Below are 21,590 nucleotides of genomic sequence, written 5' to 3'. Positions count from 1 at the left end.
GAACTATGTAAATTATGGCCGCGTCCCTTAACTACTATTCCAATTTCTTTTGGTTGAATAAATAAGAGAGATATCTGGAACCATATTCAAGTCAAAAGGAATGAGACATTGATCGAAAATATGACCAATTTGTCATAGGGAAAAAAAGTTATTATTCATTGACTAAAAAATAAAAAATCACGCATAAACCAACAAACTATAGTAAAATGATAATCTATCAAGAATCCCATTAGAGTAAGCAATCAACTTTCCATATTGGGAAGAGGAGGTGGTAAAGAGAACTACTTCCTCCATCTCAAATTATCTATCGTGCTTTCTAAAAATAGTTATCTCAAATTATTTATCATTTTAGAAGTTCAAGACAAAATAAATTACATCTTTCATTTTACACTTATTAATAATTGTTCTTGAACATAGAAATAACACATAAATAGAATAAATATTCAATAAAGAGATATTATATCTTAAGACATAAATAAAGGTGAAATAGTTCAACCTTTCTCCTAATTAATATTTTTTAAGGGGCGTGTAAAATAGAAATACTACAGATAATTTGAGACATAGGAGGTAATATTTTTATTTCCTTTAGGATTGGAATATTGATTATTCCATTCCTATTGTTCAACATCTTTGGAAAGATAAATAAGATATATTCAGTTCATTTATTTTCTTTGAGATTTGAAAAGGTCAAAAAAACTAATGTAGAGAGTTAATCATCTACATTATCTTTATATTTCTTTGATCAATTTTTGCACCAAATGATTTATAACAGTAATCTTTATTACAATCAAGTTTCATCTATTTAATCATAAAGTCATCTTTTGTTGTTGTGTATTCACTTTTACTTTTCATTCCTATACTTTCCCAAAAAATATATTTGGCCACACTAATAAAAGCGCAAATGTCCCAAATGGGAGTATTGTGATAACTTCGCATGGCTTTTGAGGGCATAATGGATAATTGGGCATTTTCGTTTTTCATATCTACCCTTTAGCAGATTTTTATTTCAATTCAATTTTTTCAAACAACTCTCTCTCATTATTTTAATTGTATTACCTTCCCAAGGCCTCTTTCACATATACACATGCATGGCTACATCCTTTTCCATAAAGCACTCAATGCACATGTATACATACTATACCAAATGAAATATATTGAAATATATACATAGTATACCAGAGGAAATACATATATATTTAAACTACTATAGTCATCTTGCATTTGCCACTTTCTAACTCTAAACTCTTAAATATATAGTGTTGCACCTAAGAAGCTTTTCCAACCCCCATTTCTTTCTATCTTTATTTTCTTCTTCTTCATCTTTTATCTTTCTTTTAGTGTTAAGGTTTAGATTAAGGATGGGGGACGGAAAGGAAAATAATATTTCGAAAGTCTATATTATATTTCGTGGTAAGGGGCCTAGATTATACAACTCTTGGCGTCAGTGTGCTCCTATGGTTACTGGTGTCAAAAGTAGCATCTTACAAGCTTTCAAATCGTATGATGAAGCCATAATAGCGCTCAATGAATTCAAAAAAAGTTGTCAAGTTGAGAATATATCGACATCAAAGGTGTATTGGTATTTCATGGTAAGAGACCCGGATTATACAACTCTTGGTATGAGAATGATCCTATGGTTATAGGTTTCAAAGGAAGCATCTTCCAATCCTTCCAATCTTACGATGAAGCCATAGCAGCATTCAATGAATTCCAAGAAGAAAATGTTGACAGTGAAGAACCATCTTCAAGTTCGTTTGTAGATGAAAGTGGTGTAGGGGTTGAAGGTGACAATGGAACAAATGTTAATTCATCTGTGTTGTTACCTAAAATGTTTGTACGGATGAAGATATCAGAAAATTGTTCAGTTTGATTATTAATAAAACTATTTATCCCCTTATGAACTGAATGTTTTGTCTATATTGTTGGATGTTAATTGAAAAGTTTAGTTCTAAGTGTCCAAGTGTTATCATCTACTAACTAGATGTTAAGTAGTTATAAGCGTTAAATTTATTTTGCACCTGTTTTAAATCTTACTACATTGATCCCTCATATTTATCAAATCTTGGACATTGTCTGAAATGTTAGATGAACTTTTCACATTTGTTTGATTCTGGACAAATGTAGTAATGTCAGATTTTGGACAATGTTTGATTGATCTCTCAAAAATTCCTTCTTTTAACAAGAACTTGGAAAGTTTGCTTCGTAAGTACTTATTCTCTTCTCAACTATCTTCAATTATTTTTATATATTTCTAAGAAAGACAATACATTTTCCTATTATCCAAGGTTGGTTCAATATGATTTCTTAATTTGACAAAAAATTGACCACCTTTAGAGGACTTAATTAATTAGTACATTTGATACTCGTAATTCTTTCATTGCATTAGGCATCAAACGAACAATTGCACTTTTGAAGACAATTGGGCTGTTTTGTTAATATGCATCAAACGATCCTTTAAGTAAAAAAATAAAGATTCAAAAATATAATAATATAGTTTCATTAATATGAGATTTCATAACATCACCAAAACATAATAAGATCAATAAAAACATCACCATAAGGGGTAGACAACTTCATAGACTATTAGAAAAATATCACCATAAGCAAAAGATAATTTGAGAGAAAACTTCATAATGTATGGACTTCTCAATATTCTGGGTCACACAGAGAGAGAGAGAGAGAGAGTTGGTGGTCTTGGAGGCGGATTCAATGTCACTAGTGATAATAATAATAGAATTGCTCTTGCCTCCGTTCTGGATGGATGGTGTGGGCATATCATCAAGCATAGTATAAATTGAAGTTCGCGGATGCTCCTCCAACATGACACTTTTTAGGTAATCAATGCTTGAGTCACAAACCAGCCTCTCAAGCAATTCATTAACCTCACGCTTCGGCATAGTAAAGTCATGCTTAAGATCTTGGTACAAAATATTATGACTAACGGGTGAACTATAGAGTGGCTGTTCAACAACTTTGTTGATCGACATCCTATCCATCGTTATGCTTAGATGTGATAGTAGTTTCAGTTTGTTTGTTTTATGTAGGGTTAGCATACAAGAAATATATATGGAGAGTTATAATAGATATTCCTCTTCCTAGTAGGACTAAAAGTCTCTTTGTACAGACCTTATGCAACCATTACACTTCTCAGTATCCACTTCTACTCCTCCATGCGGAAATTACACTTCTCAGCAGCCATTTCCACTCCTCCATACATCTATTATTGTCATGACCCAAAATTTAACTAGCCGTGATAGCACCTAACCCAACCCGCTAGGTAAGCCAGATAATAATAAACCAATTCAAATGAGATTCATTAAGAGAAGAAACAGTGATACAACTGAACTATTATACAAGAATTTTCAAGGACCGGTAGTACAAATAGTGAGCTTCTAAGATTTAGAATTTACAAAGCTGATATGAAATAAACTACGTCATCGGCTTGAAATATACACGAACAAATTCAAAATTCTAAAGCTACCAAGATCATGAGGCAGCTATGACCGAAACGCAGGTACATCTTCAAATCCAGCTTCCACCGTACTCAGCAAAATCAGTATCCAATATCTGCACGCAAGGTGAAGAAGTGTAGTATGAGTACAACTGACCACATGTACTCAATAAGTAACAAACCTAACCTTACGTTGAAATTAGTGACGAGATGGAACAAAGGTCGGAGTCCAAAATCAATAGCCGACAACAGTTCATAACAACATAATAAAGATGATAAAAGAAGTAACTCAGAGATATAATGCTCAACTGGTTCACAGTTTCGGAAAATTACTTTTCAAGTATATCAGTGAAAATCCAAATCTTTTACCGAAATCACCAAAGTATGAGTAAGTTTGTAAAGCTGTAATTTTTTCCAAAACTTTTCAACAGATAAATATTTCATTTTCAAATGGCATGAGGAAAATGCATCTCTATGCCTATATGTCAATGTGTATGTGAAGTCATGAATGATGCAATACCGTATAGTATGAGAAAAATGCATATCTATGCATGCATCTAAAGTATGCATGTCAAATGCAATGCATCTCAGTGGTGAACTCATGTACTCCCACTCTCAGAGTACTTGATCTCACTATCTTGCACTCCTACTCATCAGGCTCAATACTCAGCACACTCAGTCACTCAGCACTGTACATGGCAGATCCAGCCTAAGGCAGATCCAACCCAAACATAAATAAATCCTCACACTCAGACACTCAGTACTGTACATGGCAGATCCAGCCCAAATATCAATAGCAACTGCGCTCACTGTGGGTGTACAGAGTCCGGAGGGGCAGATCTAGACCAATCACTATAATAAGCCAATCATGACATGAATCAATAATACCTGCTGTGGCGTGCAGCCCGATCCCATCATGAATCAATAATACCTGCTGCGGTGTGCAACCCGATCCCATCTTGAATCAATAATATGCATTGCGGCGTGCATCTCGATCCTATAAACATCCTCACAAACAGGCCCTCGGCCTCACTCAGTCATCAATATCCATAGTCTCTCAGGCTCACAATGCCATAAAAATCAGCCCAAAAATGATGATGTGATGTATTAATAAATGGTAACAGAGCACTGATATATGATATGCAAATGAATGCGTATGACTGAGTATATAATTGCAATGTAAGCAAATAACTCAACAATTGAAATGACCTCAGTGGGTCCCAACAAGTAAAATATAGCCTAGACATGGTTTTCAACATGGATCACAACTCAATTACTCTAGCACATAGAGATTTCATAGATACAAATAAGATTAGGTAACTACACAGTACCACAGAAATAACCAAGTCACAATTCACACGGTACACACCCATACGCCCATCACCTAGCATGTGCGTCACCTTAACACCAAACACATATCACACATATTCAGGGGTTCATACCCTCAACATAAAGTTTAGAAGTGTTACTTACCTCGAACAAGCCAAATCCAACACCGAGCAAGCTAAATAATGCACCAAAAATGCCATTCCACGTGTACCAACCTCCGAACGACTCAAAACTAGCCAAAAGTAACTCAAACACATCAAATAGTGCCTAAGGAAACAATTTCAAGTGATAAAGGTCGAATCTTTAATCAAAATCCCAAAGTCAACAAAAAGGTCAAACCCGAGCTGGCACCTCGGAACCTAACAAAACTTAAAAAATCAGACAACCCATTTAGTTACGAGTCTAACCATACTAGTTTCACTCAAATGCGACTCCAAATCGATGTTCAAAACTCAAAAATCCACTCTATAAAATGTTAGACAAAATCTCCAATTTTCTCTTTAAAATTCACAATCCAATTACCAAAAATGAATATAGATTCATGAAATATAGCTACGCCTTCCGATGGGTTGTTTTGAGTGTGGCGACACTTGCCATATGGTGAGGGATTGCCCCAGACTTAGGAGGGGTTCACCTCCGTAGACTTCTCATCCACCACGTGTTCCACCGGGTCCTCAGGCTATGATTCCAGCACCAACTACTACCCCACCTGCTCAGCCAGCTAGAGATGGAGGTCAGGGAGGTCGAGGTCGCCCTAGAGGGGGAGGCCAGGCAAGATATTATGCTATTCCTGCTCGTACAGAGGTAGTTGCTTCTGACTCTATCATTACAGGTATTGTTCCGTCCTGTCATAGAGATGCGTCAGTTTTATTTGATCCAGGCTCCACTTATTCCTATGTGTCCTCTTATTTTGCCCCGTATTTGGGCGTATCTCGAAATTCTTTGAGTTTCCCTGTTTATGTGTCTACTCATGTGGGAGATTCTCTTGTTGTGGACCGTGTGTATCGGTCGTGTTTGGTTGCTCTTAGTGGTTTTGAGACCAGAGCCGATTTATTATTACTCAGCATGGTAGACTTTGATGTTATCTTTGGCATGGACTGGTTGTCGCCCCATTATACTATTCTTGATTGTCATGCTAATACTGTGATGCTGGCTATGCCAGGTCTACCACGATTAGAGTGGAGAGGTACCTTAGAGTATACTCCCAGCCGAGTTATTTTATTTCTTAAAACTCAATGAATGGTTGAGAAGGAGTGTGCCGCGTATCTAGCTTATGTGAGAGATGTCAGTATTGATACCCCTACAGTTGAGTCAGTCCCAGTAGTGAGGGACTTTTCAGATGTGTTTCCAGCCGATTTTCCGTGCATGCTACCTGATAGAGATATTGATTTTGGCATTGATTTGTTGCCGGGCACTCAGCCCATCTCTATTCCTCCATATCATATGGCTCCTCCTGAGTTGAAGGAGAAGTTACAGGAGTTTCTTGATAAGGGCTTCATTCGGCCCGGTGTGTCACCTTGGGGTGCTCCTGTCTTGTTTGTGAAGAAGAAGGATGGTTCTATGTGTACGTGCATTGATTATCTCTAGCTGGACAAAGTTACAGTGAAGAACATGTATCCTTTGCCTCGTATTGATGACCTATTTGATCAGTTACAAGGTGCCAGAGTGTTTTCCAAGATTGACTTACGTTCAGGCTATCATCAGTTGAAGATTCGGGAGCCAGATATCCCGAAGACTGCCTTCAGGACTCGGTATGGTCACTACGAGTTCCTTGTGATGTCTTTTGGGCTGACCAATGCCCCAGCAACTTTTATGCACTTGATGCACAGTGTGTTCCGGCCTTAACTTGACTCATTCGTCATTATTTTTATTGACGACATTCTGGTATACTCCCGGACTCGGGAGGATCATGAGAAGCACCTGAGGACTGTGCTTCAGACCTTAAGAGAAAAGAAGTTAAATGCAAAATTTTCAAAGTGTGAGTTTTGGCTAGACTCAGTGGCATTCTTGGGTCATGTAGTATCGAGTGATGGGATCCAGGTGGATCCGAAGAAGATTGAAGCAGTGCAGAGTTGGCCCAGATCTCCTTAGCTACGGAGATCCGGAGTTTTCTTGGTTTGATGGGGTATCACCGTCGATTTGTAGAGAGTTTCTCATCTATTGCAGCACGTATGACCAGGCTGACCCAGAAGGGTGCTCCGTTCAGGTGGACAGAGGAATGTGAGAAGAGCTTTCAAAAGCTCAAGACAGCTTTGACTACAGCCCCAATATTAGTATTGCCTACAGGTTCAGGGTCTTATACTGTATATTATGATGCATCGCGGATTGGTCTCGGTACGGTGTTGATACAGGGTGGTAGGGTGATTGCCTACGTGTCCAGACAACTGAAGGTGCATGAAAAGAACTATCATGTCCGCGATCTTGAGTTAGCAGCTATTGTTCATGCCTTGAAGATTTGGCGACACTATTTGTACGGTGTCCCTTGTGAGATCTACACCGATCATCGGAGTTTGCAGCATCTGTTCAAATAGAAGGATCTTAACTTGCATCAATGGAGGTGGTTGGAGTTGCTTAAGGATTATGATATCACCATTTTGTACCATCCCTGGAAGGCCAATGTGGTGGCCGATGCTTTGAGTTGCCGGGCGAAAAATTTGGGGAGCTTTGCATATCTACCAGCAGCAGAGAGGCCATTGATGTTGGATGTTTAGGCCTTAGCCAGCCAGTTTGTTAGATTGGATATTTCTGAGCCGAGTCGAGTATTGGCTTGTGTGGTCTCTCGGTCTTCTCTTTATGATCGTATCATGGAGTGTCAATATGATGACCCCCATCTTCTTGTCCTTAAGGACACGGTTCAGCACGGTGATACTAAGGAGGTCACTATTGGAAATGATGGTGCATTGAGGATGCAGGGCAGGCTATGTGTGCCCAATATCGATGGATTGCGTGAGTTGATTCTCCAGGAGGCTCACAGTTCGCAATACTCCATTCATCCGAGTGCCATAAAGATGTATCAGGACTTGAGACAACATTACTGGTGGAGAAGAATGGAGAAGGACATAGTGGAATATGTAGCTCGGTATCTAAATTGCCAGCAGGTGAAGTATGAGCATCGGCGGCCAGGTGGCTTGCTTCAAAAGTTAGAGATTCCGGAGTGGAAGTGGGAGCGGATCACTATGGATTTCGTTGTTGGGCTTCCACGGACTCAACGAAAGTTTGATGCAGTTTGGGTATTTTTGGATAGGCTGACCAAGTGAGCTCATTTCATTCCTATGATGACCACATATTCTTCCTAGAAGTTGGCTCGAATTTACATCCGCGAGATCGCCAGGCTTCATGGCGTACCGGTATCTATCATCCCTGACCGGGGTACACAGTTTACATCACAGTTTTGGAGGGCCATACAACATGAGTTGGATACTCAAGTGGAGCTGAGCACAACATTTCACCCTACAGACGGACGGACAGTCCGAGCGCACTATTCAGATATTTGAGGATATGCTCCGTACATGTGTGATGGAGTTTGGAGTGTCATGGGATCAGTTCTTGCCACTTGCGGAGTTTGCTTACAACAATAGTTATCGGTCGAGCATCCAAATGGCACCATATGAGGCTCTGTATGGTAGGCGGTGTCTGTCCCCAGTAGGTTGGTTCGAGCTGGGCGAGGCTAGATTATTGGGTACAGACTTGGTTCAGGATGCCCTGGATAAGGTGAAGGTGATTCAGGATCGACTTGGCACAGCCCAATCCAAACAGAAGAGTTATGCGGACCGGAAGGTTCGCGATGTTGCATTCATGGTTGGAGAGCGGGTCTTGTTATGGGTTTCACCTATAAAGGGCGTTATGAGGTTCGGGAAGAAGGGCAAGCTGAGCCCAAGGTTCATTGGTCCCTTTGAGGTGTTGCAGTGAGTTGGGGAGGTTGCTTATGAGGTTGCCTTACCTCCCAGTCTAGCATGAGTTCATCCGGTATTCCATGTTTCTATGCTCCGGAAGTATCACAGTGACCCGGCTTATATATTGGATTTCAGCTCAGTCCAGTTGGACAAGGATTTATCTTATGTTGAGGAGCCAGTGGCTATTTTGGACAGGCATGTCAGAAAGCTAAGGTCAAAGAACATTGCTTCCGTAAAGGTTCAGTGGAGGGGTTTTCACCACTTCAAGTTTGTCTCTATACTCTTTCGAGGACGAACAATTATTTTAAGAAGGGGAGGATGTAATGACCCGACTGATCGTTTTGAGAGTAATAGCCCCGATCCCCTGTTTACTATTTCCTCCATACCATTTTCTGATCATGTGGCTTACTGGGAGGTTGTTTTTGTGGTTTCAGAGTGATTTTGGGACACTTAGTCCCTAAACAGAAGCTTAATTCTTAGGATTTTTTTACTGTAGTTGGAACTATGTGAAGACGACTCCAGATTGGAGTTTTGTCGGTTCTGTTAGCTCCGTTGGGTGATTTTGGACTTAGGAGCGTATCTGGACTGTAAATTGGAGGTCTATATCTGATTTAGACTTGAATTGGCGAAAGTCGAATTTTTGAAGATTTTGACCGGTAGTAGACTTTTTGATATCGGGGTCGGATTCCAATTCCGAAAGTTGGAGTAGGTCCCTAATGTCAATTATGACTTGTGTGCAAAATTTGAGGTCAATCGGATGTGATTTGATAGGTTTCGGCATCGGTTGTAGAAATTTAAAGTTTCAAGTTCATTAAGTTTGAATTGGAGGATGATTCATATTTTTAGCATTGTTTGATATGATTTGAGGGTTTGACTAAGTTCGTATGGTGTTATAGGACTAGCTGGTATGTTTGGTTGAGGTCCCGGGGGCCTCGGGTGTGTTTTGGATGCTTCACGGTTTGAATTTGGACTTAGGCAGAAGTTTTTAGTTTCTGGTATTTTTGCACCTGCGGTGGGGAGACCGCATGTGCGGGATCGTACGTGCGCAAGGTCTATCACAGAAGCGGAGTGGGATAGGTGCTCAGGGGTCATAGGTGAGAGGCAATCTTCAGCATCTGCGATGCCCGCAGATGCGCCAAAGGAGCGCAAGTGCGAAGTGAGACCACAGAAGCGGACCTGTTCCCGTAGGCGTGCACACGCAGGTGCGGCCCCTTCATCACAGATTTAGACCCATCCGCTTTAAGTCATTTCCGCACCTGCGAGGGAAATTCCACAGGTGCGGTGTCGCAGGTGCAACAGTAGGTCCGCAGATGCGGAATAATTGGGAAGAAAATAGGATTTCGAGGGTTTGATTCCCATTTTGATTTTGGGACTTTGAGAGCTAGGTGTGAGGCGATTTTTTGAGGTTTCTTCAAGAAGATTGTTGGGTTAAGTGATTCTAATTTGGATTGGACTATATTTCATGAATCTATTTCTATTTTGATCATCTAATTAGGGATTTGAGTTGGAAATTTTGGGAAAAATGGTAGAAACTTCATAGACAAAAATTTTGAGTTTTGGAAGGTGATTTGAGGTTGGATCCAAGTAATTCTAGTATGGTTAGACTCGTGAGTGAATGAGTGTTCATATTTTGTGACTTTTACCCGATTCCGAGACGTGGGCCCGGGGAGGCGTTTTGGGATGATTTTTTAATTTCTTGCTTTAGCTTTGATTTTATTAATTAGATTAGCTTCTTATAGTTGTATTTATGGTATGTAATTGATTTTGGCTAGATTTGGTCCATTCGGAGTCGGATATTCTTGGAAAAGACATTGTTACCGATTGATTGAGCTTGGTTCGAGGTAAGTGGCTTGCCTAACCTTGTGTGGGGGAAATTCCCCTTAGGATTTGATACTGATATGATATGTGAGCGCCGTGTACACGAGGTGACGAGTGCGTACACGGGCTATTTGTTGCAAAATCTAATTTTTACTGAGTAATTTCATGTTTTCACCTTAATTGAGTATACTAGCATGTGTAGTTACCCCGTTAGCCTAGATTAACATGTCAACGTGTCTTAATTGCTTAACTGAACTCTTTGCAGCATGCTTAGTGAATTCCTGCTTCTTTTCTTGACTTGTAGTTAGTCTAAACTGTAGATTTTCTTCTTATACCTATCATATGTAATTGTCTGCATTGTGTATTTACTTTCGGGACTACGGGACGGTATCCCGGGAGATCCCTCTGCATATTTACTTTTGAGACTACGAGGCAGTACCTCGGGAGTTCTCCCTGCACATTTACTTTTGAGACTACGAGGCAGTGCCTCGGGAGTTCTCCCTACATATTTACTTTTGGGACTATGAGACGGTATCTCAATAGGTCCCCTGTTGTTTATTTTCTGCGTGTTGTACTGTTATTTCATTGTGTTTTCTTTGTTGAACTCCAGTCTCTTATTATACTGTTATATTCTCCTGCTTTATTTATTATATACCAGTGGGCCTGACCTGACCTCGTCACTACTCGACCGAGGTTAGGCTTGGCACTTACTGGGTACGAATTGTGGTGTACTCATGCTACTCTTCTGCACATGTTTTGTGTGCATATTCAGGTGCTCGTTATCAGCCGCATTACCCGTGAGTCGAGACAACTTTGGAGACTTTAAGGTATATCTGTCGCGTCCGCAGACCTCGAAGTCCCCCTCTATTCTCCCCTGTGTCAAAACACTTCATGTATTTATTTTTATTAGACTCGGGTGTATAGAGATACTATTTCCTTTCTGTAGCTTGTGACTCATGATGTTTCGGGTTTTGGGAAAGCTGTGTACATCTAGAGTTTTGGTTATTGTACATGCCGAGCGATATTGTTATTGGTTATTCAGTATCTATTGCAGTTATTTGATAAGTTTTGCTTAAATTATTGGTATTTCCGCAATTTGTTAGGCTTACCTAGTCGTACAGACTAGGTGCCGTCACGACATGTTTCGGAGGGGTGTTTGGGTCATGACACCATTCAATTATAATGAACCTGAAAAACAAAACCGACGATTACACAAGTTATAATACATCATACAGAGCTACTCATGCCCTAAAAATACCGAGCAAAGTGTAAATGCTCAAAATGACCGGTCGGGTCGTTACATTCTCCCCCACTTAAACATACGTTCGTCCTCGAACATGCCCAGAGTCATTCAAAAGCCATCAAACCGCCATGTAACCTTACCATGCATATATCCGAGGGCGATCCCATGTCACCCTATTCTATATAGGCCTGACAACACAACATAACTGAAAATCATTATTCAACCTTAGACCGTAAAGCTTGGAATCCAATTTCCACATTCGGAATTCCTTACAATACCCGAATCTTGCACCTACGCACTGTAGAAGTTTGAACAAGCTGTATCAAGCCATAACTATAACTCAAGATATAATCACATGACATACCAAATGACTCGCATACTCGTAGACAAATTTCCGATTACAGTAACTGCTCGAAACAAACTCAGTACCGGTAATAAACCTCATATCAAACAATACCCCATTCGAAACCTTCATACACTGCAGATGATGAAAGAAACATGCAGAAAATCATAACCACTCACCAGATCAACAAGTCATGGAACTCTCTCTCGTCCGACAAGAACCAAAGCCAAGTCCTAAGCCGACTTCCGATATTATTCTTCCAATCATACCGCAATCAAATCTGATAACACCCATTCTAGGTCCGACGACCCCATCTTATCAAATACAGCCGCCCTACTGACATGCCACACCAATTCAACCTAGAGCCGCAAACCATGCAATCTGTGCACCAATACACAACAATTCAAATGCACCCAAAAATGGAAAATGACTCAAATGAGAGAACCCTTCCGCAATCTCAACAAGTACCACCACATCACAATGCTAAGAACCCGTTACACACTCTAGAACGAAAACACACGAATCTAATACAAAGGATCATATCCTAACATAACTTCGTTGCAACGCGCGAGCCTATCCAAACACCGGTCCATATGAAATACCTCAAGCCACAATGCTCAAAATCAACAACCACAAGCAATTCAAAGTCAAGTACCCAGAATGCATGACCATAACCACGGAGAAGCAAGCAACATAATATATCACAACCCGGAAAGACCATAACCAAGGCGCAATCAACCATTCCACTACCCAATCACCATCTCGCTCGAGTTCTGCTATAAGGCCCAAACATGACCGCACCATATGTGCATATAACTAATGAATCACAACCTCTCATAACATAGAAAATTAATACATAGAACATACCAGATATGAATGAGATCAACTCTAACCGAATGGCACATCCCTCAATAATAGCAATACAGAGTCAACCAATCTGATGTGGTGTAGAATACACATCCACATTGGGCCTGCCAATGGACCCCAAATCAACTCTAGTCATCCATAAATAGATAAATAACCCTCCAAAAGTGCCCAATGACCTAACCATAGCACATACTATCATCTGACTAGCTTTGGCCACATCTTCACAGTCCACAACTACGAAACAATCTGCTTCTAAGAACTCCCAGTCTCTAAATCTATAGAACACACGAACATAATGTAAAGATATGATTCAGGGTTCATTGCTATTTAGTATAATCAATAGTTATCATATCAGATAAGGTAAGAAATCATATCATGAAAACTAAAAAACAAATTACCAGATCATCACGCTTAATGTACGATCTGGGCACGTCCATCCTAAACCATGGATAGAAATCATCTTTAATCCATCCGCTAGCATTCATGTTTAGAGTATCTACTCCCTTAGTTTCAATTTAGATGCACTTTGACTCGGCACAGAGTTCAAGAAAAAAAAGTCTTTTAAAATTTGTGGTCTTAAAAACTTAAGGGGTAAATACTTGTGGGGTCATGACATTTGTGTGGTTATAAAAACTTCTCATTAAGGGTAAAATGGGTAAAATGAAGAGTTTAAAGTTGAATTACTTCCAAATTTAGAAATGTGTTATTTATTTTGGAACAGACTAAAAAAGAAAGTACCTCATCTAATTTGAAACAGAGGGAGTATTTTGTTTGGAGAGTTGGAAATATTGTTTAATTTATGGTTAGGAGATATATAAAGAGTAAAAAACTTTTAATTTCCCTCCAATCGTATTTTTAATATTTCTTTTGTTTCCCTCCAAAAATGTTTATTTGACATTTTAGTCCAAATATTTAATCTTGTTTTCCCTCTTAATAAAAGAAGCTAGAATACATTTTAGTCCTAAAATTTAATCATGTTTCCCCTTTTATTATAATTAAGATTAACCAATAAAATATATAAAATTATATATTGGATGTTATATAAATGATCAATATAACTATGAATTACAACAATGTAATTAACATAGTCCATATGACTCCAACCTTAGTCAATGAACTTATATGATTTTTATGAATACCTAGTAGCCGATACGCATGACCTTAATGAATTAAATTATATATTGGCTATTATATAAATGGTCAATATAACTATGAATCACAATGATATAATTAACATAGGTCATATGACTACAACCTTAGTCAATGGACTTATATGGTTACTATGAATAACTAGTGGCCGATATGTATGACCTTAATGAATGAAATTATATATTGGCTGTTATATAAACGGTCAATATAACTATGAATCAGAACGATGTAATTAACATAGGTCATATGTGTAACGACCCAACTTGTCGTTTTAAGAATTTATACCCCGTTCAGTGACTTAAGGTCTCGAGCAGCTTCGCAATATGTATTATGACCCGCGGGTGTGGTCGAGTTTGAATTACTAAAGATTCGGAATTAAATTAAAAGAACAATCCTTATTTAGAAGCTTAAATGAAAAAAAAGTTGACCAGATATTGATTTATGTGTAAACGACCTCGGAATTTAATTCTGATGATTCCAATAACTCTGTATGGTAATTTTGGACTTAGGAGCGTGTCCGAAAAATTATTTGGAGGTCCGTAGTGGAATTAGGCTTGAAATGCCAAAAGTTGAATTTTTGAAAAGTTTGACCGGGGGGTTGAATTTTTGATATCGAGGTCGGAATTCGATTCTGAAAATTGGAATAGCTTTGTTATGTCATTTATGACTTGTGTGCAAAATTTGAAGTTATTCCGTATTGGTTTGATGTATTTCGGCACAAGATATAGAATTTGAAAGTTCAAAGTTCATTAGGCTTGAATCGAGGTGTGATTCGTGATTTTAGCGTTGTTTAATGTGATTTGAGGCTTTGACTAAGTTCGTATGATGTTTTAGGACTTGTTGGTATATTTGGTTGAGGTCCTGAGGGGCTCGAGTGAGTTTCGGGGTGGTTTCAGACCATTTCTAGGCCAGTTTTAATTGCTGGTTTCTACCTACAGAGGTGTGCATCGCGATCGCTTTTGGTCACGTTCGCGAAGAGCAAACAACAGTTTGGGGCCTTGTGAATCGCAATCGCGGAAGCTCTGTCACGATCACGTAGAACAATTCTCGGTTGTACTGACCCGAATTTGAAAGCTTATATCTCGCAATCTATAAAGAATTTGGAGATGATCCAAAAATAAAAGTTGTAGCTCTTGATGTCTAGTTTTCAGAAAAGTAAACAATTTGTCATTTGGAGTTATGTACAAAAGGTTACGGTAGATATACTACAGGCTATCCGGGAAGAGTTTGGAAAGCTCTGTTGCATAGGGCTGACTTTGGAAGCCTTGTGCTTCGCGATCGCGAAGCATTTTCCGTGATCGTGAAGAGTAAATACCTGGACAGTAGCTATATTTTGAGGTTTCAGCCATTTTTGACATATTTGGAGCTAGGATTGAAGCGATTTTTCAGGCGATTTTCACCATATGGATTGGAGTAAGCGTTCTATATCCTAAAGTGTTTATATTTCATGAATCTACGATTATATTCATCATTTAATTCGGATTTTAATGGAAGAAATTAAGATTTTTGTAAAATCTTCCAAAAACAAAAATTTAAGATTTGGAGGTCGAGTTGTTATCGGAATTTGATAAAATTGGTATGGTTGAACTCGTATCAAAATGGGTGTTCGGATTTGGTGAAAATTATCGGGTTCCGAGGGGCGGTCCCGCGTTGACGTTTGTTGACTTTTTGGAATAAATTTTTAAGTCGACGTATTATTATCCGAAATTGTTTCTGATGAATTTTAATGAACAACAACAACAACAACAACCACCCAGTATAATCCCACTAGTGGGGTCTGGGGAGGGTAGTGTGTACGCAGACCTTACCACTACCCTGGGGTAGAGAGGCTATTTCCAAATGACCCTCGGCATCCTTCCCTCCAAGAACTCCCCACCTTGCTCTTGGGGTGACTTGAACTCACAACCTCTTGGTTGGAAGTGGAGGGTGCTTACCATCAGAGCAACCCACCTTGAATTTTAATGAAGTTATACAATTAATTTGGATAGATTTGAGCTATCCGGAGGCTAATTCAAGCAAGAAGGCTATTTTGGAATATCGGCCTAACTTCAAAAAGGTAAGTATCTTGCTTAACCTCGAGTGGGGGAATTACCTCTTAGGCATTGAGTCTTATGTGCTATTTGTGAAATGTGAAACGCCGTGTACGCGAGGTGATGAGTACGTACTCAGGATTATACGTGCAAAATTCATCGAATTAAAGTCTTAGGCATTATTGTGTAGTAAATTGGGAAATTATGAAAAATTATTAAATCATCTGTTTGCCATGCCTACATCCTTATTGTTGAATTTGTTTTTATATGATAATTTGATGTGATTGTTACTTGAAATATTTATGAAATTTTGTGAGTATTGTTGGTTTAATATTTCTTTGAAATTAAATTCCAATATGAATTTTCTTATGCAAATAATAATTTAAGCGAGCTTAAGAATAAATGTTAATATAATTATCTAAATTTGCATTAACGAAGGTTTTGCTTTTTGCTGAGTAATTTCTATCTCTATTGATTGTTTTTGGTTATTTTATACCGCCCTTATTGCTATCTGTTTCCTAGTATTTTGTATATTATATTGCACAGGTTATTAGACTAGTGAGTGTCTTGACTGTACCTCATCTCTACTCCATTGAGGTTAGTCTTGATACTTACTGGGTACCGACCGTGGTGTACTCATACTACACTTCTGCACATTTTTATGCAGAGCCAGGTATTGGAGATATTAGACTTGAGAAGAGTTAAAGCAGGACCGTAAGGATTCAAGGTAGAGCTGCTTTGTCATCGCAGTCCCTTGGAGTCTTTTCATTTCATTGTACTGTTAAATTTTAATTAAACAGTATTGTATATTCGGTCCTCGTGATCATTTCATGTATTCAGTTAGAGTTCGTGACTCAGTACTACTAGTCTTGGGAGGTTGTATATTCATATTTATTCCGATGTTAGTTTTGGTTACTTATTTAATTCAAAAACAAAAGCTTCAAAATGTAATAGAAATCGGCTTACCTAGTCTTAGGGACTAGGTGCCATCACTACGCCTGTGGTAAGATTTTGGGTCGTGACAAGTTGGTATTAGAGCCCTAGGTTCATAGGTTCTACGCGTCACGAACGAGTCTAGTATAGTCTTGCGGATCGGTACAGAGACGTCTGTACTTATCTTCGAGAGGCTACAGAACTATTAGGAAATTTTCACTTCTTTCATTCATGTCGTGCGGATTTGTTGATTGTAGAATTTGAGCCTTTGTATCTCTATTCTCTCACAGATGGTGAGGACATGTGCTACCGGGTTAGCTGAGCAGGCATCTGCACATGCTGCTAGGGCTGCAAGAGGCCGAGGCTGAGGTAGAGGCCGAGAAAGGGCACGTGCTACGACTAGAGCACCTGTCAGAACAACAGTTGAGGAGCCACCAGTAGCTCCAGTTGGGGGACAGGTACCAGAAGCATCGGTTGTTACCCCCAGAATTCAGGAGACTTTAGCACAGTTCCTGAGTATGTTCGGTACATTAACTCAGGCGTGATTGATCTCTGTTACACCAAACATTCCGCAGATTGGGGGAGTAGCTCAGACTCCTACTACAACTCTAGAGCAGCAGGTTCACATTGGACAAGTTCCGGGTGTAGTACCGGTACAACCTGTTATTCCGGTTCGGCCTGAGGTTAGGACCAAGACATCAAAAGAAGAACAAAAGAAACTTGAAAGGTTTAAGAAATATAATCCACCAACTTTCAGTGGCACAGCTACAGAGGATGCCCAAGAATTTCTGAAAAATTGTCACCGTATTCTCCGTACCATGGGTATTGTGGAAGTAAGCGGAGTTTCCTTTACTACATTTCAACTGTCAGGCGCAACGTATCGGTGGTGGCAAATCTATGAAGAAAGTAGACCAGCCGATGCCACACCACCAACTTGGGCTCAATTTTCGAAAATATTCTTGAAAAGGTTTGTTCCCCAGACTCTCAGAGATGCGTGGCGCACAGAGTTTGAACGGTTGCGTCAGGGCACTATGATAGTGTCAGAATATGCTATCAGGTTCAGTGAGTTAGCCCGTCATGCACCTATCTTGGTTCCTACAATCAGAGAGCGGGTCCGCAGATTCATTGAGGGGCTCGATTATGATATTAAAATATGCATGGCTCAAGAATTGCAAACTGATGCTCCATTTCAACAAGTAGTGGAGATTGCAAGGAAGATTGAGGGTGTTTTAGGCGAGGAAATGGAGTCTAAGGAGGCCAAAAGGTCTCGAAGATCTGGAGGGTTTAGTGGGTTTTACTCTTTATCTAGAACCCATTATAGTAGAGGCTTGAGCAGTCGGTCAGCTCAGTACGCACATCAGATTACTCGGAGTGATCCAGTTTACAGTGCACCACCGACACGAGATTCTTACAGTGGTTATTCCAGTTATCCGGCACAGAATCAATATGAGCAGCCGCGACCTTAGAGGGGTTGTTATGAGTGTGGTGTTACTAGGCATATCATGAGAGGTTGTCCCAGACCTGGGAGGGGTGGATTTCATCTGAACACACCAGTCACAAGCTTTATTCCAGTTGATACTCCACGTGCACAGTCAGCTAGAGATGGAGGACAGGCGGGTAGAGGGCGCCTAAGAGGTGGAGGCCCGACCCGTTGATATGATCGCTATGATTTGGTTGAGGCCGATACAACAGATGGTGTCGTTACAGGTACAATCCTGATTTTTATTATAAAAGGATATTTTCCTTAATTTGATTCGGTTCTGAATATTGAGGTGAGTCCTCCTATTATGCTCTACTTATGTGTGAGTTTCGTAAATTTGTGACTCACTTATATGTTTATCCCTGTTGGAAGATTTGAAGGTGTGAGCCCGTGTCTGTCATTTATTTTTGTACACCATTGAGGGCTATAAATCCAAAAGTAATTTTTATTATTCATTACATTGGGTTTAATGTGTTTCGGAATAATTGATTCCAAATTTTATGAATTATATGCCCTATCGGTATGAGGGTTCATTATATGTTGTGAAAATTTTGAAAAGAAGAAATAAAGGAAATTGAAAATTTCAGTTGGCACAATGTGCAACATAATTGTGATTCGGATTTGAGGACGAGATCCTCATATTTTTACATGATGTGAAATATTTAAATTGGGCTGCAAGCCGCGGTGGAAGTTATGTAAAGACGAGGTCCTTGTGGTGAAATATGTATAAGTTTAAAATTCTCCCTTTGTGAAATTTAATTTGTACAATAATATTAATAGGGAGTCATGCCTGTTAGGCTTATTTGATAATTCTTGTATATTTTCTGTTCATATTCAGCCATTTTCGTGCTGTAAACATTGAGTTTTAGCCTATGAGGTGAGTGCCCAGGTGGCGTTAAATGTCACTCATTAATCCGAGTAAGTAATCATGAGGTCTTCATGCCTCACATTTTGTTGTCAGTGTTGTGAAAATTCAAAATGGGGTGGTGGCTAATATGAGATTAGTTGATGATGCTGGAATTAATTATGAACAGCTTTTAAGACCAGAGATGTGGTGATGAGCATACATATGATGTGCTTCATGTCCTGATATCATTATGATAATGCAGTGCTTGTGATGCCGAGATTGGTGTTATTGATATATACCTTGTGATATTTTTTTTGGGTTGTGGATGTGTTGTTAGGAGTTATTTTTAATGTTACTCTGGCAGGTGGATAGGCCCAATTACAGGGGAGACTCTGCCGAAATTTCTGAAAAAATTTGGGAGTTAGTAAAAATTTGGAGGATTGAGATCTACAAAGGAAGAGATAAATATGTTATGTGTTTGAGGGCGAATGATCCTAAGCGGGGAATAATGTAGCACCCCAGAGAAAGTTTTGAATTACTTCAACACTATCGAGAAAATTGATGTGTGCATAGGCACGAGTTGCTATAGCCAGTTGAGACTAATACTGTGTGTTGTTGTGAAAAATCAGGCATTTTGAAAATATTGGAGTGTAAAAAAATGGCCTTAAAACTTTCAAATATAGATAAAAGAAATAATCTCAAATGAGATGATGTTGTCATGCTTATCTCAAATGCGGTAGCGTGGAATCAACCGTGAGTATATGTGTAAAAGTAAAATCATCAATTTGGTAACCTCAGAATAATTCTTAGTACGTTCGAGGACGAACGTTTATTTAAGAGGTGAGAATGTAATGACCCGACTTGTCATTTTAAGAATTTATGCCCCGTTCAGTGACTTAAGGTCTCGAGCAGCTTTGCAATATGTATTATGACCGCAGGTGTGATCGAGTTTGAATTACTGAAGATTCGGAATTAAATTAAAAGAACAATCCTTATTTAGAAGTTTAAATGGAAAAAATAATTGACCGGATATTGACTTATGTGTAAACGACCTCAGAATTTAATTCTGATGATTCTAATAGCTCTGTATGGTGATTTTGGACTTAGGAGCGTGTCCGAAAATTATTTGGAGGTCTGTAGTGGAATTAGGCTTGAAATGCCGAAAGTTGAATTTTTGAGAAGTTTCACCGGGGGGGTTGACTTTTTGATATCGAGGTCGGAATTCGATTCTGGAAATTGGAATAGCTTTGTTATGTCATTTATGACTTGTGTGCAAAATTTGAAGTTATTCCGGATTGATTTGATGTATTTCAGCACAAGATATAGAATTTGAAAGTTCAAAGTTCATTAGGGTTGAATCGAGGTGTGATTCGTGATTTTAGCGTTGTTTGATGTGATTCGAGGCTTCGACTAAGTTCGTATGATGTTTTAGGACTTGTAAGTATATTTGGTTGAGGTCCCGAGGGGCTCGGGTGAGTTTCCGGGTGATTTCGGACCATTTCTAGGCCATTTTAATTGCTGGTTTCTGCCTACAGAGGTGTGCATCGTGATCGCGAACTTTTGGTCGCATTTGCGAAGAGCAAACAACAGTTTGGGGCCTTGTGATTCGCGAGCGTAGAACAAATCTCGGTTGCACTGACCCGACTTTGGAAGCTTATATCTCGCAATCTATAAGAAATGTGTTGTCTGGAAGAGTTGGGGAGTTTGTTCTTCGCGATCGCGATTGGTTTTCTGCGATCGCGAAGAGCAATTTTGGGGCTGAAAAATTTTGTGCTTTACGATCGCGAAGCATTTTCTGCAATCGCGAAAAGTAAATACCTGGGCAGTAGCTATATTTCGAGGTTTTAGCCATTTTTGACATATTTGGAGCTATGGAGCTCGGATTGAAGCGATGTTTGAGGAGATTTTCACCACATGGATTGGGGTAAGTGTTTATATTTCATGAATCTATGATTATATTCATCATTTAATTCGGATTTTAATGAAAGAAATCAAGATTTTTGTAAAATCTTCCAAAACCAAAAATTTAAGATTTGGAGGTCGAGTTGTTATCGGAATTTGATAAAATTGGTATGGTTGAACTCGTATCGGAATGGGTGTTCGGATTTAGTAAAAATTACATCGGGTTCCGAGGGGCGGCTCCCGCGTTGACTTTTGTTGACTTTTTTGAATAAATTTTTAAGTCGACGTATTATTATCCAAAATTA

The sequence above is a fragment of the Nicotiana tomentosiformis genome, chromosome 5, assembly GCF_000390325.3.
Source record: "Nicotiana tomentosiformis chromosome 5, ASM39032v3, whole genome shotgun sequence".
Lineage (NCBI taxonomy): Eukaryota > Viridiplantae > Streptophyta > Magnoliopsida > Solanales > Solanaceae > Nicotiana > Nicotiana tomentosiformis.
This window is presented reverse-complemented; position numbering follows the sequence as displayed.